This window comes from Dermacentor andersoni, chromosome 4 (assembly GCF_023375885.2).
Source record: "Dermacentor andersoni chromosome 4, qqDerAnde1_hic_scaffold, whole genome shotgun sequence".
In the NCBI taxonomy this organism is placed as follows: domain Eukaryota; kingdom Metazoa; phylum Arthropoda; class Arachnida; order Ixodida; family Ixodidae; genus Dermacentor; species Dermacentor andersoni.
In genome coordinates, this window is record NC_092817.1 from 89898478 (window position 1) to 89920572 (window position 22095).

Consider the following 22095-nt stretch of genomic DNA (forward strand, 5'->3'; position numbering starts at 1 on the left):
GTTCATTTTTTCTCTTTCTTTTTCTTTGCTCTTTTTTCGAATCTGGAGAAGTACGTACTGGAACGTTCGCCAAGCAATAACCTTCCTTGAAGGAGCTAATTAGAAGGCACGAAACAAGATCCCAAATAGAACGGGAGATTTAACTTAGCTTACCTCGCGGTCACCTTTTTCTCAACGACATCTCAAAGCAAGAGCGCGGGTCTCAACCGGTTGTAAACCGTCACACTCTTTCTTCTTTTTTTCTTGCACATATAAAGTATGAAAACTTTATTTTCCACTCTTTCTTAGCTCCCGGAAATGACATGCAGCTTGTAAGACGTTAATAATGAATTTCACCTAATTAGCTCCAAATTAGAGGCGCGGTTGAATACTTTAGAAAACCGCGCTCTCGCCACAGTGAACGTTGATCAAAAGTATAGGAATAGAATCTCGTCGGGTCAAGTAATAAATAATTTTGCGAAAGAGAAAAAAAAAAAGCCTGCGCTATTTTTTTATTTCACATTGTCGGCCGCACTAAAAGCAGACCAATAAATAGACAAGCGAATGTCAGGATTAAAACTGCAGTTACCGTTTCAATTAATTACCTCCGCAGGACGTGAAGCCCGGAATTTCACGTCTGCCAAACTATTTATTATGCGGAACCTGCGCTTGCTCATTTGGTTGGCTTGCATGCAAGACAAATGAATGTCAGTAGCGACGCCCTAGTCCCGTCTACATATTATCATTATTTAAATTAACGCATACAAAAGCAAGCAAAGGTTTTGTCTAAACGGTTCCTATGTGAACAAAAAATTACATCTCTTTGCCTTGCACTTTAATATTTACTGCATATAAGCTGGGTTGCAACGTGCAGGCTTTCAACTGCTACATTAGGGGCGAGAAAAAAATTAACGATACCGCATTGCGGCTATGCTGAGAAAAGCGAGGCCTAGTAGTCAGCTAGGCATCGAAGTTTAAGGTTCTCGAGCAGTGCTCTCGTGATGTTGCATGCCGTCACAGCAGCTACGGTGTAGCGCTGCTGAGCACGTGGTAGCAGGTTCGATACCAGACCGTGGCGGCCACTTCCGGTAGAGTTTCAAGTTCCAGGCAGTCAAAATTATATCGGAATGGGTAATCTTGCTCTGTTAGAGAGCAAACCGTTCATTCCTTACTGGGCCGAGCAGCGACGTTAACAGCACGCTTGTTCTCTCCATGATGCACCAACAGATCCGTGCGACACAGATTGTTCACCATATGTATAACATCAAGAAAACGCGATGCCCTGAGCGATGAGTCTGAGGCAAACAGCTTGCGTTCCCACAGACGCTATTGTCCCGAACGCACGGCATTTAGAGTATTTTCATAGTTCGCGGGCTTCTTTCTGCCGAAAAAAAAAAAAACACACGTTGTATACCTTGCTGAAGAAATGAAACGACTCATTTGACATCTCTTATGGTTTTATACAACTATAGGATTGATACTTCGACGATTAGAACAGCAATTAAAGTTTGATAATTACGCTTAATAAATTAATCGGATGTCAGGAAATAAAACATTACTGGTTGTTTCTCAACTGAACTCCGAACCACATTCCCTTGTTCTAATTCGTATGCAATGATCCGGCTATTTCTTAAGCTCGGTTCACGATAGCTGGTACAGACAGAGAGCATATATAGCAGTGAAGCATACATGCACGCTGCACCGGCAGCCACCGCCTGTCACGGCTGCGCAAGGACAGAGCTGTTGGCGTTAATTTATTGTGTTCCTGCCCGTATCTTCGGTGCTCAGCTCTGCGAATAAAACCCCCAGTTAAAATTAGTGGAGGGACCAAGTAGCTTTTAAAGCAACTGTTCTGGGTCTCCGAAGCTGCACTGTACTCGATGCAATGACCAAGAACTCCAGCGCTGAACCATTTGCAGATGCCACCAGTTGTCACCTGCTCTGGTGTGACGTGCCAGCGAGGCCCGGCTTTCTTCAGTGCCACCGGACGTCAAACGGTGGCTTCTCCAAACGACAGGGTGAGTCGGCATACTAATTGAGACGTGAGCTTAAGACTTAACGTCGTAGTCTGCCTGACAGACATAGCAACCTGCGCTACCGCAACCAAGAGAACGGTCTCACAGCCTCGTCCGCGTCCAAAAACGCCTTCGCCATGGTTTCCGGCCGCCCCACTATACGGAATATTTGACCTGAACGTCTTCGAGGACGCGCACGGCAGGCCAGTGAGAACTTTAAGAACTATATTTGGTACGTCGACAATGCCCGAGACGGATAAAATCAAAAATACATTAAAGGGAATAGACGAAGACGCCTTTAGTGTATTCACCAAATGTAATTGCACCAAAGCTTCAACGAGCTTAGCAAGCAATGCGTTTTGGTTCGACGTTCCTCTCTAAGCGATGAGTCGCTCGTTGACGGGGTTCTTAAGAATTGGCAATGAGCAGTCCATTTTGCTGCGGCAGATCCCATACATCCCTAATTATAATCATCATCATCAGCAGTAGCCTATTTTCATATCCATTGCAGGGCGAACCACCAGGACAAACTGGTCGGCTAGTTGCTTATACATGTCTACTTGAACACAGCGCAAAATAATTCGACAGGGACTGACAGAGTAACAACCCCACAAAGCGCTGACTGCAACTGGTTTACTTCATAACCTCAGGAAAACAGGAAAATGCACAGTAGTGGAAGGGGTCTTTTCAGTGACGGAAAAATTAATTAAACTCTGCAAGAAGGTCAACTCTTCCGGCAGTCAGAATAGAAGCTCCACCATCCGGCACCAGCGGCAGTTTGTTCCATGCACAGAAAAGGTGGTCTACTAACAACCTTGTCCTGTGGCAGAGCCTACTGTTCGGCCAAACTGGCGTATGTATAAATGATAGGTTCAAAGAACACAACAGCAACGTCACTACTGGCTCTAGACACCTAGGTATTGCATTGCCGGGATGGCAGATGGCGTAAGGAAGAGTGAGCAGGCCTCAATTCTGCGCAGGCGGGCTCAAATGAACACGCGGGAAATAGTTGAAGCAGGCGAGATTTGAAAGCTTAAAGGGCCCCTCACCAGGTCTGGCCATATTGAGCTGACAAACGTAGAGCATGCATTGCGCGATAACGACTCTGTCTGCAAAGTATTACATCGCTACGCGCCGCGGAAAGATCTGAAATTTGAATACGAACGCCGTTTTTCCTTCTCCTGGCGGCCGCCGCGCTCCAAGCCGGAGGATGACGTTCTCGTGTGCCTGTGCCTACGTACCTGTGTCCGCCGTGTGACACCGCTCGTGGTGACACGTGATTTCGAAAATTATTCAGGACAACATCTGTTACCTGTACGATCGGTTGCTTAAATTGACGAATTGAAGTTTAGAGAAATAATAAAACACACAAACAGAATATCTGCGTGGCTGTTTCTTTTACTTCGCACCGAAGCAAGAGAGATACACTTCCGCTTCGTCTGCTTGTTCCCACGGTCGTGCGGTCACATGCGCAGGTACCAAAACTATGCCATTTTCTACCTGATTCCAGCGCGTGATCATGCTCTGCGATCCGCTTGCTCTGCCTCAGTATTCGTGTAGCACTGAATTGTACCGCTAGACATGTTTCCTTGTGCACAGCGCTCAAAATCGTGCGCCGCGCGAACGAGACAACAGTCGCGCGAAACACCGTTAGCGAAGTGCGTAGCGCCGAAAAATAAAAAAGCAAGCAGAAAAAAAAATGAAGGCGGCGCTTGTGACGTATGCGTAGCCCAATTCGTGAGGTCCGGTATGGGAGAACGCAGGGAAGGAATTTCGCTTGCGGAAGCTAGACAGGGCGAGTGGAGAGACCGTCTTGCTTGGCAGTGGAGCCCGCCTGCTGAAATTATGGGTTCGCGGCACTGAAATATTTCTATCTCAGCCCTTAACGAGCCGATTTGGAAAATTCTTGCAGAAAGCTCCGTAGAGGACATGTAACAACTTGCAGCGTATCACCAAAATTTGCTATGGGGCCTGGTCAGGAGCCCCCTAAAGAAAATTGTATCAGCGTTCCGTCGGTGTTAAATGATAAGGAGCGCCTCTTTTTAGGCATAGTGGCCCAATACCAGTTGTTACAAGACTGCCGGTTCATGTGGTGACTCGGTCTGCACAGTACATCCGTAGTACAGCATTGCTGTTGCTTTTGTTTTGTGTTTGACGTGGCTTTCATTCGCACGAGTGTTTTCTCCGCTATCGAGGAGGGGCTTCGCATGTCTTCTTGGCTTTATTGTCTATACGCCGCGTACGCGTCGAACTGTACATTTACAAGCGCTTCGAGTGTCAGTAAGCCACAGTTGCAATCGGAGCTTTGCGGTGTCGTTATTATGTCAGTCCCTGACGATTTATTGTGCGCTGTGTTCAGGTAGCTTGATTTGGTCTGCTTTTACCTTTGCTACGTCTAGGTTGGTCTGTTGCCTCTTGACTAATTTTGCTCTTTCTCTCTTCAAATTCAGAGCAATCCTAAACCTCACTAACCCATTATCACAACACTTTGCCCTGCCTAACCATTCTACTTCCTGCACTATGCTTGAATTGGTACAGATTATGAAAAAAACTATTTTTTGTTTGGCGATTAGGACTTTTGCAGGTCCACTTCCTGTTACTCTGCTTCCGCAATTATAATATATACATATGCATATATGGTAATATCTCTCGCTCTCTCACTATATTATATATATATATATATATATATATATATATATATATATATATATATATATATATATGCATGCCAAGCTCAGACTTGCACGGAGCCCTATGTGACATGCATCCAGGACGTGCTCGCTCTTTGTCGCAAAGTCGATGACACAATGCCGAAAACGGAAAAAGTTGCGCATATCCGCAACGGTATCGCGGATGACGCGTTTACACTTCTGGTTTTTAAGAAATCGTTCACATTGCAAGACGTCATCAATGAATGCCGACGCTTTCAAGAAGCAAAAAGTCGCCGCCTTACTCCGAACTTCACAGGTCTTCCGAACGTCTACCTGCGAGGACCCCACATATATAGTCGGGTTTCTTCAAAGTTCAGCCCGCAGGGCACAACATAACACATAGAGTAAAGAAACGACGAACCTTTTGGTAGTAAGACGTGTTTACTTAATGTTTTCGGCTGGTGGACCAGCCTTCGTCAGAGTACGGTCACCTTTCTTTACGTTTCCGTACATTACCTTTCCTTTCCTAAAGATTAGATTAGATTAGATTAGATTAGACAGACAGACAGACAGACAGACAGACAGACAGACAGACAGACAGACAGACAGACAGACAGACAGACAGACAGACAGACAGACAGACAGACAGACAGACAGACACAGACAGACAGACAGACAGACAGACAGACAGACAGACAGACAGACAGACAGACAGACAGACAGACAGACAGACAGACAGACAGACAGATAGATAGATAGATAGATAGATAGATAGATAGATAGATAGGTTCACGGGCTCCTTTAAAAACACTTTTATGTAGCACCTATTGAGCAGCAGAAAGCTGTATCGGGAGTTCGCAATGCTGTTCTACAATTTCCTGATTTTTATCTAGTTATAATATTCGAGAAATTGATTAAATGAGTAAAGTAATAATGTAACTAGGTAGAATGCCAAAAATAATCTGAGCGCCTTCAAGCCAGGGCAAACAACATTACCTCTGTTCTGTCCAACTAAGTGGCATTTGCATATTTACACAGTTTGGCTCAAGTTACGTAAAACGCCCGGTGTACAGACGGCTGCTGGAGCACGATCACTTACTGTTTTCACGGGCCTTCGTGGTAAAGAACACGAGACACTTGGTAAGGGTATCACGCATCTAGTACCGTCTGACTTCTTTTTCTTTTCTTTTTCTGGTGACACGCTGCTGTGATTTGATTTTTGCTGTTGTCTGCGAAGTTCTCCCGCAGCCAGCGACGCGTGGTCTCCGAGTCATGTGTGGAGTCGTTCACGCAAAACTGCGCTCGAACCAATTATGCTTCGTGAGATGCAGGTTTCGAAAAGTCGCCCGAGTAGAGCGCGAAATAAACGAGAAAGAAATAAAGAAAAATAAAGGACGTGCTTAGAGAGATGAACGCCTTTTAGGGGGGAGAAATGAGGGGGGGGGGGGGGGGTCTGTACTGAGACTTCAGTAAGAGGTGGAACCAGAAGACACAGAGGAACACGGAAGAATAAAAACGCCAGATGCGTTCATTCAAGCATGCCTAAACTTCCAGAGTTTGGATTTCGTTCCCAGCCCGTCAAGCGCGTGAGTTTGAAATTCTCTGGCGGGCGGTCTGCGGAAGAACTCCATATAAGCCAGCGTTTGGTGGGTGCCGCATAATTCCATAGTTTGCCTCCTCCCTCATCGTCTCAACCTTTCCCCACTCTTTTGTCGCTATCTTGAATGTTAATTTGATTTCCTTTTCAGTTCACCGGCGCTAGTCTTTTCTCTTTTTCCTTTTTTTTTTGTTGGCCTCGTTCCAGAGCATTGTCCTGGCTGGAGTTTAATACCTCCTGACCTCCCTCTTTTGTGTTTTCTTAATTCAGCCTAGGCATTCGATATATGGATGCCGCGCAGTCAACCTAACCTCACTCAGCTAGTCTGATGTGGAAAGTGTGACGTAACAGCAATAAGAGAGAAGAAGCAAAGATGATGTAAACGCCTACAGGCAAGGGTAACCAGAGATAGACTGGTTTAATACTATGCATTGAGAAAGAAAAAAAGTTGGATGATCACAGACTTGACGAGGAAGGGAGAAGCGGATAGCAAATGGGACAATGCCGGGAGATGGCACACAATAGTATCAAAACTGGAAGATACCCATGCTCGTCAGTACTTGTGCGCTCACTGTGTGCGTATACATTTGTAACTCATTTCTTAGCACGTACTTTCCTTTGGTTTTTAAGAGGAAGCTACCTTCGCCTCTTCCACCCGCTTTCAGAGTAGTGGCAGCTGTCTTGCTGAGGGGACAACTTGCGTGTCTTGTCTTGTGTTTTCCTGACCTTCATTTCATGGCGCTTGCCCTCTACAGGGTCATTGGCCACGCAGTTAAAGGGAGGAGGAGGAGAAAAACCTAAAAAACAAAGTAAGGCAGGGCAGGCAGGGCAAGGGGGCAAGTTCAGCAAATAATAGAGAAATAGACTAATTTTGGGTCACTGCGAATGTGCAAGTGGGCAAGGGCCCACTTGCACTAGATACAGTGTCTGTACAGTGGCTATGTTCCTCTGTGACAGAAATGTATTCAGATCTGTGTAGTACTTATCTGTACATACACCACTAATCAGCATACTTCCCTCCACAAGCACGGTCCTCGTGACACAGACAGCTGACGAGACAGGCTCTGCTCGTGTCATCTGATACTGCTGCTACCTGGCTAACTTGTTTAGGGTTTCATCAATGCGTTGATTCTGCGTCTTCTTTTTTTTTATATACTTTAGGCCGGTACGTAAGATTTAGCTTGCCTTCTTTTTGTGTATTTTTGTATTCTTCGGAGGTTTGCTGGCGGCTACAATATCGCGAAAGCGTGCCCTTTAGGAGCTAAACTTCTCATTTTGTCACAGTTAATAAACAAGAGCACCGGCAAACACGACCGCTCTGATCGGCGACGGATGGTCTGCTTTATCAAGCACGGTACACGGGCTGCGTGTACGTGAACACGACAAATTCAAATCGAATCGACTTGCCAGGCCGAAATGCAGTCTAGTCGGGCTCATTCAAACGGTTTGGGTCACCAAGCTTACGAGGCGTTGCTTGACTGGGTCGAACCGCGTTGCAAAACAAACTACCAGTGCAGTTTAGCTAGGTCACCTAATGGAAAGCTCTATATTATTTTTCATCTGCTCTTTTTGTGATTTACGATTTTCGTCATTTGCTAACAAGTATATGAGGGTGTAAAACCAAAGTACTGAAATATTCAGTCACTCGATTTCGGAGGTTTCATTTATACTACAAATGGTATTGTTGTTCCATCCTAAGTAGGACCCGAACAGAACTTTAGCTTTACCAGGTCGATCACCTTATATATATATATATATATATATAAAGTGCGAGTTCATCATCATCTACGCGTTAGCGAGTGCGTCATGAGCAAAGCCTTGATGTGTTTAAGTGAGACAGAAGTGCTCGTTAGAAGGTGACCGAGAGCCGTCGAGCATTCTTCCAGTTTATGAAGTGCCGATCGAAGCCTCCGTTCTATTCCCTGAAATTTACCGAATACTGGAATAAGGAATGTTACTCCGACGTGACAGCATTCGTTTCTAGACAAATGCCAACCAACTGGGTGTCCACGCTAGCGTTAGCCTTCTCCTAAACGAAAAAAAGAAAGAACAGAAAAAAAGAAACATGGTGCAAGATACGATTATAAGAACTACAGTGTTCGGTTTTCTGAGTTCAGACGACTGAACACCGTAGTTCTCATAATCGTACTTTGCACCATGTCTTCTTTTTCTTTTTCTGTTAATAGCTTCTCTATTGTTACCTGCGACGCCTTATTTAGCCATGCTTTGTGAAAAGTGACAGGCTTCGACTGAAAGCTGGGCTTCACTGCAAATACTTTTTCCCCGTAAATTTAACCTAAATATCGCGTCTCAGGGGTGTCACTTATAGGAAGCATATGTTGACGAAGACAAAAGAAATGTTATTTTTAAAGTGCGGCACGTGGTAGAAATTGTTCCCAGTCTCAAGCAGCCCGCAGTCGCGGTTTTCAGTTTAGGTGCGCAAACACTTGAAATTAATAAACAGCATCCGTACACGCATACACGTGCAGGGTGCATCTCTGAGTTTTCTATTAGAGCTCATAGAGCTTGCGTTGATGTTAGAGGAGCATTGAGTTATCAAGTGGGAAACAAAGCCGATAGCAGGAACTACACGGCGTGTGCGACGCGTAGAACTCACAGCCCTCTATCCAACGTTGATCGTGTGTGGGAAACGCGCTGCTGGCAGAATTGGTTCGCGTGTGCGTCGACCTTTCGACGCGCGATAGTAGCGTTAGAGTGTGAGGTGCTTGGAGAAGCAAAGTAAAACGGCAGCAGCGCTCTTGGCGAGCTTAGAATTGCGTGGGAAAGTAGCGCCTACTTTCGATGCGAGGAGCACGTGGTTTTATGCAATCTCGATCAGCACAAAGGCTAACAACACATTCATCAGCTGTGGGCTTTGAGGGTCCTACGAGTGGCAGTAAGATGTGAGAGGGGGTGTAAGGAGCGAATCTTTCGCAGTCTTTTAACACAATTCAACAAAAAACATATATATGAACTGAATTACTTATGGGGTTTGACGTGCCAAAACCATGACTTGATTATGAGGAATGCCGTAGTTCGGGGACTCCGAATTAATTTTGACCATCAGGGGACCTTTAACAATGCACGGGACACGGAAATATATTTATATATAAGCAAGGCAAACTGTGTTCACAAAAGCAAACACTTCAGGCTGCACCCCATTTTTGTATCACGCAACTGGTGTACACTATAGAGAGAAGGATATATGAAAGGAAGGGAATTTAACCAGGACTGAGCCCAATCGGCGACTTTGCATGAAGAGAAGGGAAAAGGGGAGGAAAAGATTTAGAGAAGGAACGCAGTCGCGCGCTTATGTGCACTGGTGTAACCAAAGTAATAAAAACGCTCCGTCACATACTGGCGCTCAGTCAGGTGGCCTGCAGGAATCGCAGCAGCGCCTTTGTGGCCTACTGCAGGTGTGAATAACGAGGCCGTTGTTCCAAGATCTTGTTCAACCAATAAGTTCTTCCGTCTAACTGGTTTATAGCCACGCGGGGGTCAAACCTTTCATTTTTAAAGGATGCGCAGCAGACAGGCAGGCGTTCTGTAGTTTTCTTGACAACACATGCACTGCATTCGGCGTCATCGGTCATTCCAACCAATAGGTGTGCTTTGGCGAAAGCAGCGCCGAAGCGTAAACGCCACGGTACTGCTTCTTCACTTCGCGAAAGACAAATTATAGCGGGTACATTTGCACAGAAAGATTGAGTGATCGCAATTGATAGCGACTGATGTCAAATGTGTTCAACTCCTGCAATGTCAAATCGTGCGCTATATTGCTTGTGTGCTGGGCTGCGTCAGTCCTCAATAAGGGTTGTTGCCGGAAGGTACCGCAATGAGCCGGCAGGCACTGAAACACACTCTTGCGTCTTTTCGTGATCACGTGGTGCTGCATTTCTCGCATCTGTGACGCGAGTTGTTCGTAAGACTCGCGACGAATCACTGAAAAAAGGCACTGCAGGGCCACCTTTTAGTAGTAGAACAGTGCCCACCGATCAGCTGGTCGTTGGTGAATATAATCAAGTGTACATCATGTTTTAAGATTAGATGGCAAGAGGGGTCCTTCCCGTTTCTCAGTTTGGCCCTTGTCATTGTGCAATCAAAGTTATAACTTAAAGGGTAGGGTGCGGCCGATACGTTATTTCCATTCGTCGGCTATATTCATTTACGCGCAGAATGTCTAATAAAAAAAAAAAAGAAGAAAGCTAACAGTGTGGTCTTAAACTTTTTGAAGCTAAGTAACAGTGTTTTACGATCGACACAGTATAGAAAAGGTAGTGCGCATGAAATAGTTACCTTCCTATGTTTCATTACCAGCGCAAGCAATTTCCTGTAACTTCCTGTGGAGGAACTCTCAATTGACAAAAACTTAACTCCCCGCTTGGTCGAAATCCCGCTGCGACTGCAAAGTGGTTTAATCGAATTATAGCTAGAACCAGGAAACCAGTTGCAGATAGGTGTAGACATAGGTTTGCAGATAGGTCTTTCCCGTCATATCCAACCACAAATGTACATTTGCCATGTACCATGTGGTTAAATAAAATCAAACTGAAAATTGAAGACATGGTGGGAATTAGCTTCAACTGATTAATAGTGGTGGAAAAATTGTTCGCGCTGAAAACAACAATTGAATCATCGCTCTATCATTTACACAGCTTTATTAAAGTCATAACACTTGTTAACAGCCCACAGTATTGCTGCGACATCCAAACAAGCGAGCATGTTGTCGAATAGTTGATTGATTTCAGTGCGATAAAGCAACATTTCTCGTATATTTGACGTTACATTGAAGAGAGGGCTCTGGATTCATAATGATCGCCCGGAGCTTTCACTGTACACACGAATCTCGCAGGATTCTTTTTTTTTTTTCCAGTTCGGTTTTTTTTTTCAGTTCGGCCCCATCAGAATAAGGTGGCCGGGGAGTCCAATTAATATTATCAGGCTTAGCAAAAGAGCATGCCCTATGTCATCACTGTGCTTACCACGGCGTACGATCCGACCAATCAGCTCGAAAGTGGTGGAATTCATCCAATCGTCTGAAGAACACAGGGGCTGTTTCTACAACTGACTGCAAACATTGATCCCGCGGTCAGGATTCACCCACTGACTCGAAAGTGAAGTTGATTCAATAGTAAAGTGTTGCCGTTCTAATGGCGCACTAATGAATGTACAAAAAAAACGGTTCTTATGTATATAACTAGAAAAACTTTTCTATTAATTTTGCCTACACTATAGATGGCATACATTTGAACAAATTGCATATAACTAATAGGTGTTAATTTTGATAGCAACAGAAAATGCAGTAAATATGGTAACGATATCGTAAGTGCTTCTTATAGCATTCTTGCTTTCGTATTGTTTCATTAGATTGTTTCAGTGTTTGGTTTTAGTAAACTTGCATATTGCTCGGTAGCACAGAATAATCTTGGCATTGGTTTCGTGCAGAAAATAGAAATAGTGCAAAGCATATTTGTTAGTATACTCTCCGATAGGCACATTGGTCTTTCCTATTACTACAGTTACGTGAGAATTCATGGCAGGTATAACATGAAAACATTGAATTAGCAATGTAAAATTCGAAACTTGGTACTTTTGCACAAGTGTACTGTAGACATGTAGCATTTGTCTTTTTCTTTACCCTGTTTTATTTTTCTTTCTGGGACAGGTGATATCGGCAGAATCATGCGCTCAAAGTTAATGAAATCCGAAATCTAAGTCCTGTAATTCAATTTTAGAATTTAGTTAACACTGAGTAAAAACGAAAATGTTGACGTTTTCATAAATGACACCTCTGTATTTAAAGCTAGGATTAAATTATTCTTCGAAATTATATGTATTTTGTAAATCTTATACTTATTTCGTTTATGTATTTCGACATGATATCTTATTGTGTCGGCTTTCTTCTCATTTTGTGCCAAATTAAAATGCTTATTGTATGCTGTATTGGGGCACATAAATAAACAATTCAATTCAAAGCATTAACCAACTTTTACCCGTGCCTTCACCATTATGTCCGCTCTGGTCCAGCTTGCGCTTATCGTGCGAATTTCTTACTTTTTTATCTTCGTCATTAGAAGTTGCGAGAACGGCGCCAGACGTAACCATGCGTGAAATTTTGGGTTTATCATCGTAGACTGCACAAACGCAAGCACACTGGGCCACGCATCATGAACACGACAACAGCGCCATCTACATCCACGTACACACACTGCCTAAGCTGCAGAATTAAGGAACGTCAGCGCGGCGAACTTCAGTGGCACCGCCTCGCTTTTTGACGTCATCCGGCTTGCATGACAGTGCTCCAAACGATGTCGTACGTTCGTGTTCTTAATTTTTGTTTATTTCTCCTTCGCTGGTTACGAGTTCGTTGCACCTCATTATACCTTATCCTTGCATTAGGGTAACCAACCGCAACGGTCTGAAGTCGACATTCCTTTGGTTAGTCTGCCTTGCGCAGCTAGTTTTCCCATTTTCCTCTCCGACTGTGAACACGACGTATCAGAGTTGGTTTACTCACTGGCAGACAAGCAGCGTGCATCTAGTCTAACGAGCTTCGGAGTCTGCCGCCGGAGGTCGCTTGTTAGCATCAAGCTGCTCCCTGTGAATCCTTCACGTACGCTAGACGTTTCTTTTGCGACTCGAAGGCTTTCTAGACGCCATCCTTGAATCATGTAGCTAACATGTTTGCAACGAGTCAGATTTCCTTCGCACGCTTCCGCCAACGTGCGCCTCCAGTTAGGGCCAATGATAAGCCAATCTTCTTGGGTTAAAAGTTTTGCCATGTCGCCAGTTGTGAAAGCCGGAAACACGAAGCGTTTTAACAGGATGGTAACGATCTATGACATTGCGAACAGGAAAGACAGTATTTCAGAAAAGAAAAAAAAAACGCCCTTCTCTCTGCAATAACTTCAGTGATTCCGAGGCGCACCCTTGTAAATCTCTTTTCGGGGATACGTCTCATTTAAGTCAGGCAACGACGATAACTGCATTCCAAAGGCGAGCCATACTCTCTGCTCAACTACTCACTCTCTGGTATAAAAAGACCGCCCCCACCTCCTCTGGCAGAAAAGAGAAGCGGATGCCACCGCGCTCTGAAGACATGAAATAGCTGAGGATCAAGTTACGCCAATTTACTTCGCAATAAGCATCTGCAATGGATCCCGCATTGCTCGACAGACTTTTTTCCTTTTCCTACTACGTGTTCCTTTAATCTTTGCGCCCACGACGCTTCTCTCTTGTGCGTCTTCCACTACACATAAGGGGGGGGGGGGGGGGGGAGGGGGGGAGGCTAACAGTGGCGCCATCTTTAGGGAGCTACCGACTGACGCGGTACCAGGGCTAACACGCGCTGCCGGCGCAGTCACCCTCCCCGACTATTCATTTAGCGCCTTCAGGAGGAGGTAAGTTCTTCGCTGCCAAAATAACGATTTTGGCAAACTGAAAGCATGCAGAGGGCAATTTACAGACGTGGTCTATTCACAAAATACAGCAAAGCCAGAATGTACGGGCGTTGCAACGGGGCATGCCAAGATGGTTTCTTGTTTCAAAGAAGCGATCGTCGAGAGAACACCGTGCGAACTACATTCGTGCTGTATGCTGTCTTAATATCCGTATGCTGTCTTAATATCCGAAGCCAATAACGACTCAGTACAGTGGTTCCTCGCATTCGTAGCGAACGACTGCGTATGGGCGTGTAAATGCTTCAGTGCGTGATGTTTCGATTTCACCGCGATCAGTACCACCATTGTGTTCACTTTCTTTCTTCCTTTCTCTCTCTCGTGTTTTTTTTTTTTTTCGTCGAGGTGGGGAAGGGAACTTGTGAGGAAATGAACATTTTTATTTGAAGTCGTCCGTGAAATATAACAAGAATCAGCATTGCACATTGGAGGAAGAGGCGGTCATTACACGAGAAAGTGAAATGTCTCCCGTGAAGCTAACTTAAACAAATCACTCACGGCATTTGACGTTACTCACTTGTAGGAACTGCGGAATTGAAGTCGAGTATTGGTGAAGTCGTTGCCACAGGAGCAAGCCGTGACAAAGATGAGGACGTTCGCCATCTGCTCCTTGATTGTCCAACACACGCTGCGCAATAGACAAATCAAAAATGAGCTACACGCAATTGATCTCCACCGACCTTTCGCACTAGTAAAATTGCTGTGCTCTTGGCCATCAAGAACACCACAACAAAAAGCCTTGAAAGCACTCGAAAGTTTATTTGAAGATGCAGGAGTATCAAACTTGCACTAGGTGCCACAACGGGTGCAGTTATTGTAAACACAACCCACTTCCATTCATTTGTATGAATATGCACTTCATTTGTTTTATGTGTGCTTGCGGTCTAATACATGTATTATGCTCATCTTTGTGCACCCGGTGGGATGATGCGCAGTTCTAACTGCTGTGTCTTGGTTCCCTTTATGTATGCCTGTTCATCATGTACCGCATCGCAGCCTTGTGTACTGCTCGGAGCTCATTATACGTGTGTGTGTAGGGACTCCGCATAGTGTGTTGCGCAAACTGCCCTCACTTTTCGTATTTGTCTCTTCCATTCTTCCTAGGACCATACATAGACTTCACGTACTCTCTAATCTAACTCTGCTTTAGATTTTCCGAACCTGTGACACTTTTTATTTTACCATATTCGTACTATTATTGCTATACGTGAAAATAAGTTGCCGTCAGCAATATAATTGACCATCTTTTTTTTCTTTCATATTCATTTCAATGAAAGAAACGTTGGTGAAGTCATATTGTTACACAGCAGTTTGTGCCGCTATATCAGAAAAGCCAGAATGTCCACAACTATCCAGGACAAGCCACGATATCCACGACTCGGAGAGGGTGCCTTCATTCTACACACTGCTTCGTATAGTTCCCCCCCCCCCCCCACCCCCCGGCAGTGTCGCACTTTGTTCCTCAATTTTACGGCACAGCGCGCGCCGTCAGCACCACGTTCTTCAATTTTCCTTCGCGCAGGCAATGCAGGACGCGTATATGGTGATGTTCGATTTAAAGTTCCATTGCGTCTATCATTGCGCGACGCGCCGTTGGGAAGATCGCAGGGATAGCGGCAGCGCGGCGGCGAACGAGTCATGTCCGAGCCGATGACGAAGGGCGAAAAAAGAAGGAAAATTGATGTAGTCGGCTAGTCAAGATGACTCTAAGAACCAGTTCACGGTTTTGTCGCACTTGCTGCTTAAGTGCTGGCAGTGCGTTCTTGTTGCTTGCGTCGTGCAAGCTCCTGGTAGCAGATGACATAGCGCTGCGCTCTGCCAGCTCATTTACGCCTGCGATACCGCCTCTCGGCTGGGAATGAAAAATAATGACAATAATAAATTACTTCTGCCTTGCGTAAAAGTCCGGAACCACACGTTTATTGTTTAGAACTTGCCGTACAATGTTTAATTGATATTTTTTATTTATTTAGCAAGCAGAAACATGCAGTTCCTCGATTAGCTCGTCATATAATGACGTATACACTTCAGAGGTGGAACCCTCTCATCTACTGGTCGCGTCCTCCCCTGTTTCCACCACTGGCTTGGGAGTGGCACATCTAGTGACGTAAGCGGCGAAATGCACGGTTCCTTTTCCGAACCGTTATAAGATTCTGCCCCTGAACCCAAGTAAAACCGCAGCTGCTGACTCACGCAAGCAGAACACCTACACCCGTCAAGCAGCACGCTTCGCATATCGAGCTAAATAACGACTCTATAAAAGACACAAAAGGCACAGAGGGCAGTCACGTGAAGATGACGCCAAGTCCTCTGCTTTGGCGTGGGCGGTTCAAATTGAGAAGAAGCAGCGGGACCTTCTACAGAAATTTTTTAGGCCGGAAAATTGATATAGTGGCGTACAGAAATCGAGGATAGACTTCTGGCCGCATACTCTGTAGATCTAGCTCGACTTAATACTCTCCTTCAGTGTCGCTTTACTGAGGTACATAAAGACTGCTAGAGAGAACTGCTTTATAAACACATTAAGAAACTTTATGACAAATCAACCACGTAAATCTGAAGATATTTATCGAAACTATACAGCCTGTGACTAAAATGGAAATTTCATGTAGTTTCGTTGAAGATGCGCGTACTATTGCAAATGCTTTTAACAATTACTTCCAGTCGGCTCTTACGCGTACGCAGCCTTCATACCTACCACTAACAAACAACGAATCCCAAATGCCAGACGTAACGATATCAGACTATGCTGTTCTTACTGCTTCTACAACTTGACGTTAAAAAGTCACATGGCCCGGACAAAATTTCAAACAAGGTCGGCTGCAGCAAGACTGGCCCGCGACAGGGCGTTATGCCTGGTGTAGGTATCTGGGCACGTGGCTCTTATCGTATGACGGTGCAAATTTATGATGCTGGCCGAGCGTTGCCGAAGCGATAAAGCGTCTCAGAACTTGTTCATTCATCGCACACTTGAGAGCTGCACAGTAACCGTGCGCAAGCGCCCCGTCATGTGGTATTTTTTTTTTCATATTTCGCGGGCTTTCTTTCGAACGCGGAAAAAAATGTGGTTTTACGTGCCGAAACTACTTCCTGATTATGAGGCTTGCCGTAGTGGAGGACTCCGGAAATTTCGACCACCTTGGGATCTTTAACGTGCACCTAAATCTAAGTAAACGGGTGTTTTCGCCTCCATCGAAATGCGGCCGCCATGGCCGGGATTCGATCCCACGACCTCGTGCTCAGCAGCCCAACACCATAGCCACTGAGCAACCAGGGCGGGTGGAACGCGGAAAAAAGGACCACCTGAGATATATCGTGTTGTAAACAATTTAGTGATAGGCTTCTCAAGGTGCTCTGCAACTTTGCGTATCACACTTGGGGTCTGCAGCCAATACTTAAAAAGTTGAATAATTAAACATAACTAATTCATTAATTAAGGGGAAAATAAGAAATAGCCTGAGTAACTATAGGCCAGTGCCAACATTATGCATTCGGTTGAACTAGCGCCCGGAGTGCCTTTCATTTTAGAAATTTGGCTCAAGGTATGTGGAACAACCTGCATAAGTTTCCCTTAAAGTTATGTAGGTGTTCTGTGGTATCGTCGTTTTATTTGGACCAGGGAGCTGGCTACTAAATCAGCGTAACCAAAACTGACGGGTGAGAGACGAGCGCCCACCTGGACGAGACTGGACTCGACATAGACGTTGGCATACAAGGGTGCTCACGTTGAGGCGACCACACCGCCGTCCTTCGTCGAAGCAACAACCACCGTGAAATACCACTCTACAGAAACGTGACCCAGACAAGCGGACCATCACGTATGGCCCACTAATTGATCAATGGGGCCAACGTCGAGGACTTCCGTGGGAACGACTTCGACATCAAATTCCCAGCTCGCCACGTCGTTTCCTGGTATGCGAGGGCGAACGTGCAACATTGGAGGCGGAGCGCGGCGGGACGACGCGACGTCATGGGCGGGATATTGCGAACGGTTCAACGATTGTGGTTGGTCGAGAGGAACAGTGAATTTCCCCAAGCAGAGAAAGGGAGAAAAAGTGCATAGGAAGTGGATCTGGAGTGTTGTGGTACTAGTACTATTGCTCCTATAGTCATACCAGTGCTCAGACTCATACGTGTGCTCCTACTCATGCTCCTATTATAGTAATCGAACTCGTGGTAGTACATGTAAACTCTCATGACGAAAATTTGTAAATAAATCTCTTGTGCGTTACCGCGGACCTCTCGATCGCCCGGCACCCGGCACATTCATCAGCCACGTTCGTGCACCATATGGGGTACACGTTAAAGAAAGCCAGTTAAGCGGCCGTTTCAGAACCTGCTGCGAGATAGGACAGCCTTCGACGAATGACTCTTGTACAGAGCATCGCTTAAGCTTCTCCAGGGCAAATCTTTAAATAGAGAAGGGAAGCTTTTGTCGATGACTTTGAGAACGACTGTCCCAAAGCTGGTCTTAGGGCTCCTGCTAAGTAGACATGCCTTGTTCTCTGATGGGCTTCGAGAGTAAACGTGCAACGGCGCGCCACAGCTTTAGTTAGGAATCTTTTATATACCCTGACGAAAGCACAATTATGCACCGATTGTTGCGCAATTTGCTGTGCTACCTGCCATGGCGTCGTAATGGCGTTGCGCTGCTAAGCGTCGAGAGCGAGGAACGCAGAAATTAGTGCACGCATGCCGGAAGTGACGGCAAATAGAAGCGCGAGTATCCGTGGCTTAAATGCGCAGCGCGAGCTTTACGACTGTCAAGGACGCGGACTGCCGCCAGTCGATATCACGCTCAACGCTTTTCGTTCGGCACACTTGGCGTCGGAAACGCGTCTCCATGACGCGTTAAAAGCATTCATCCACGTGGCATTGTTCACCGCAACACCAGTGGCTGGGAGCATTCACGCGATCCCCCCGACGAAAAATCGCTCTCTGTCACACGTCACGTGAAACACGTGATATCGGAATCCCATTACAAACAAGCGAAAACGCTCGCGGCGAAAGCAGTCGCTGTCAAATTTACAACGACTTAATAAATACACAGAGAGACACGGGCCGCAAAGTGCTGGAAAAAAAGAAAGGAATGAGACGGCAGTGTGCACGTCACCGCTTGGAGTGTTAGCGAAAGCCTTCCGGCAGCGGACGCGACAGCAATTAATCACGCACCTCAGTCAAGCCTTTGTTCGCAAGCAGCGCAAGGTGCATGCACGGCAACAAAGGAGAAGCCGGCATCCACTACAGTGCAGGCGTTATTTTCGTACTCGTGAGTGGAAAACTGAAACATCAAAGGGGGCTTGCCAGATAAAGCCTACATCTTCCCTTTTTTTCTCTCTCTCAACTGTTATTCGCAAAAGTTCTTTCTTTCCCTTATTTTTTTTTCTGTATATAGTCGATAGTCTATAGATAGACAGTTTTCTATAGTCGCTATTTGAGGGAAACACGATGTCTAGACATGACGATTACACTTCATCAATACTTTTTTCGCTTAGCATGGCCTTAAGACGATACTCAGTAATCATCAACACGAGTGGTCACGACAATAGCTAAATAATTACATTGCTTTTCATAGACCCAACATTCGCATCATTTAACACTTTCTAATGAAAGGGCTGTTTCACTGGAGCCTGCTCTCTGCTCCCATCGTTGAGTTGAGTGAGCTGCTCAACGTATGAGACAGCGATGTACCGTCCCAAACACACTTGTCCAGAGGGCTTGAGCCAACGCCTTCTAACGTAGGCGCAGCTAGTCTGAGACACCTTCGTTTCTCGGCATGTGACACCACCAGCGCGGCAAACAATACAGCCACATTGGTAAATTATGGGAAACACACGGTGATAAGACATCTGCATTCGCGTGGCTGCCATTGCCGGTACTGGGACTTTGTTTAACAGCTAAGCTGTATATGTCTAGGGTATTTCTTTCGTCCGTCGCCCACGAACAACCAACGAACTAGCTCGTTGGCGCCCCTTGGCGCAACCGCGCTCCTGCCACTGCGCACGCGTTCGTCGTCGTCGTCTCCTCTTACAGCTGGCTCCGTTGCCTCTAATTACATAAGGGGGTATGAGCCATCCATTGGCAACAGGAAACTACCGCCGTCATCATCATCATCAGCAGCAGCTATCATCATCAATAATGGCTCTAGCATAATCGTCTTCTTCCACAGATGCCACATTTGCCGTTCATCATTCCGGCGTAGAATTTCATTTCTCTTCTGTCGTCTTAATGGGGAGGGTGCGCTGAACTTTCTGGTTATTTACGATGGTATGAACCATTGCTTAAGGGGGTATGAGCCATTCATTGTCTTACGTGGCGGACGAATTTAACGCCTCTCCACCCATCACGAAAGAACAATAGCAGGAATCTCTCAAGAGCAGCAATCTCCACATTCAACTCCAGGCTGTCCGGAGGGCCCACGACATTGCGGCGGGACTTCATCTCCCGGTCCCATCGTGGGCGGAGGCACCGACTTGATCTTCGACAGCCTTCGGCTTTGGCTCCCCAAGATCTCAGTCTCTCAGGACTCAAATAAAGTTCTTGTCATGTCATGTCAGTGGTGATACGAGAATGTGTGTGCAGACCTATCGCCACGATGACCATCGATCAGGACAATAAATAAGCTCGTAGCTTTGTTCAAAGTTCTATGTCACCTCTCTGTCGTGCGCTCAATCGATTCGCTGGTCATCCACCTTCACGGAGTGGAACGGCTCATGGCTTTTTATTACACTTATGACGCTTAAGAGATGTTGGCGCTTTTAAGTGGCGCCGGTTGGTCCTCTTCAAATAGAGATCCGCAAATAATGAAGGCCACAGATGTGCGGAAAAAAATAACATACAATCACGCTCCAACAGGCAGTCTACTTGTGCAAATAAGTGACACTCATTCATAAAGTGATGTAACATGAACTAGAGGAAAAATCATCACCCAAGCACTCCGTGCTGATGCTTAACCAGCGAAGCTGAAATGTGCGGCGGGTTAATCCAGACGGTTCATTAAACGTCGGCTTGGTAGGTTGCCGGATCCTCGGTACGCAATTGCTGCTTGTGCTCGGGTGCACGAGCCTGTTCTTGTGCCCGGGCTGCAGCAACGGCACGGCGTAGACGAGCTAGTTCCCGGTTCTGCTCCCGGCGTTGCTGATCGAAAGCTGCCTGCTCCTCTGGAGTACGTATGGCGCGTGACCCACCCATTTTGGAGCCGGAGAGAATCTGCTGCGTGCGAGCATGGCTCAGACGGAGAGCAACGACGGCACTACTAACGCAGCTAATCCAACACCCCCTAGATAGCACAAGGCGTTTTGACTCCGATCTATGACGTCATGTTACCTGGCGCGACTGCCATAGAATTTAATGGGGATGCCCTCGAGTAGACAGCAGCAGTTCTGACGTCATCGCTTTCATCATGCCAGCCTTGTCAATGGAAATTTCGGGCCAAACAGCGTGACGTCATGGATCGGAGTAAACAGGCCTTGCGCTATCTAGGTGGTGCTGGCTAATCGCGCGCATTTCTTTCTTTGCTTTTCTTTGGTTGCGCCGGAGGAGTTTTTGGCGTACAGGCAGACGGATGAACGGACGGACGAATCGGCTAGCCATATGCGGCTTCGCTGTAAAAAGAAAGCCACAAAAAAAACGCAGGAACACAAAGTCCAGTCACATAACTAAAGTCGGGGCACATAATAAAACACAGAATAAGTTCACAGGAAGGCACATGAATTTATAGGCAAAGAATGGACCAACGTCAGGCTGATATAAGCATATTCAGTGACCTTATCATAAAAGAGCACTACTTAATATTTTATGTGAATGTAAGTCGCTTCCAGAAATCTCTGAAGCGTCATTAACACTCACCTTCACACTGAATATGTTGACCAGGGAGCTAGGATCATTACGAGGCTGAAGGGTCTGCCGTGCAATGCCACTAAATCACGTTTTAAACGTTGTCTTTGTGTGTCATCTAATCTGCATCCACATGGCCACAAGTGCATCACGAACTATCATCTCTTGAAATGTTCTGCAGAAAATGCTTACTGTGCGCGGTACCGAGCCGCAGCCGCAGGCGGTGAATCAACTTTTCAAAAGACCTGCTTGTATCCAATGTGGACGGGAGTTTAATTTCAAGTGATAGGACAGTGCAAAATAGATCAGAAAATTTTGGGATTCTGATCGAACCATGTCGCACCATAAGCGCGGGATGGAATATGTCCTTAGTATATGCCGCAATTCGCCTTGTTTATAGGAAGCCCAAATGTGGCGTTGTTCACATGCGATAATCCAGCTCTCTCGTCCACTGCAAATTATTTACGTATACGTAATCAGAAAGATGAAAGTCATCACGTGCTCCAGTGACCTGTTTGTACAGCACAAGTAAGCTGTAATCTTCAACTACCTTGAGAAAA